At 40.2% G+C, this 1333-nt stretch overlaps 1 non-coding gene across 1 annotated transcript; it reads right to left on the bottom strand.

Annotated features, from left to right (window-relative positions):
- Positions 1-308: 308 nt before the first annotated feature.
- LOC112719510 (small nucleolar RNA R71) lies at positions 309-412 on the bottom strand. The gene has a single exon (XR_003161808.1). It is a non-coding gene; the product is annotated as a small nucleolar RNA R71 (small nucleolar RNA).
- Positions 413-1333: the final 921 nt, after the last annotated feature.

Here is a 1333-nt window from a genome sequence, read left to right as displayed (position 1 = left end):
TTCCTGCCATTGGAGCAAACAATTTTGAGCTGAAACCTCAATTAGTTGCTTTGATGCAACAGAACTGCAAGTTTCATGGACTTCCATCTGAAGATCCTTATCAGTTTTTAACTGAGTTCTTGCAGATTTGTGAGACTGTTAAGACAAATAGAGCAGATCCTGAAGTCTACAGGCTCATGCTTTTCCCTTTTGCTGTAAGAGACAAAGCTAGAACATGGTTGGACTCACAACCTAAAGATAGCCTGGACTCCTGGGATAAGCTGGTCACGACCTTCTTGGATAAATTCTTTCCTCCTCAAAAGCTGAACAAGCTTAGAGTGGATGTTCAGACCTTCAAACAAAAAAATGGTGAATCCATCTATGAAGCTTGGGAAAGATACAAGCAGATGACCAAAAAGTGTCCTTCTGACATGTTTTCAGAATGGACCATATTAGATATATTCTATTATGGTTTATCTGAGTTTTCCAAAATGTCATTGGACCATTCTGCAGGTGGATCCATTCACCTAAAGAAAATGCCTGCAGAAGCTTAAGAACTTATTGACATGGTTGTAAATAACCAACTCATGTACACTTCTGAGAGGAATTCCATGAATAATGGGACGCCTCAGAGGAAAGGAGTTCTTGAAATTGATGCTCTGAATGCCATATTGGCTCAGAACAAAGTGTTGACTCAGGAAGTCAACATGATCTCTCAAAGTCTGAATGGATGGCAAAATACATCCAACAATACTAAAGAGGCAGCTTCTGAAAAAGCTTATGATCCTGAGAACCCTGCAATAGCAGAGGTAAATACATGGGTGAACCTTATGGGAACACCTATAATTCATCATGGAGAAATCATCCAAATTTCTCATGGAAGGATCAACAAAAGCCTCAACAAGGCTTTAATAATGTTGGAAGAAACATGCTAAGCAATAACAAGCCTTTTCCATCATCTTCTCAGCAACAGACAGAGAATTCTGAGCAGAGCCCCTCTAATTTAGCAAATTTAGTCTAAACAAGGTCCTCCATCAGAAATTTGGAGGCACAAGTGGGCCAGCTGAGTAAGAAAGTCATTGAAACTCCTCCCAGTATTCTCCCAAGCAATACAGAAGAGAATCCAAAAGGAGAGTGCAAGGCCATTGATGTAATCAATATGGCCGAATGCACAAGGAAGGAGAAGGACGAAAATCCTAGTGAGGAAGACCTCTTGGGATTTCTCTCAAACAAGAAGGAGTTCCCTATTGAGGACCTAAAGGAATCTGAGGCTCATATAGAGACCATAGAGATTCCATTAAATCTCCTTCTACCATTCATGAGCTTTGAAGATTATTCTTCCTCTGAAGAGGAT

Source organism: Arachis hypogaea, chromosome 10 (assembly GCF_003086295.3).
Source record: "Arachis hypogaea cultivar Tifrunner chromosome 10, arahy.Tifrunner.gnm2.J5K5, whole genome shotgun sequence".
Lineage (NCBI taxonomy): Eukaryota > Viridiplantae > Streptophyta > Magnoliopsida > Fabales > Fabaceae > Arachis > Arachis hypogaea.
Note: the sequence above shows the minus strand (reverse complement) of the source record. Positions and strands in the feature narration are given on the sequence as shown.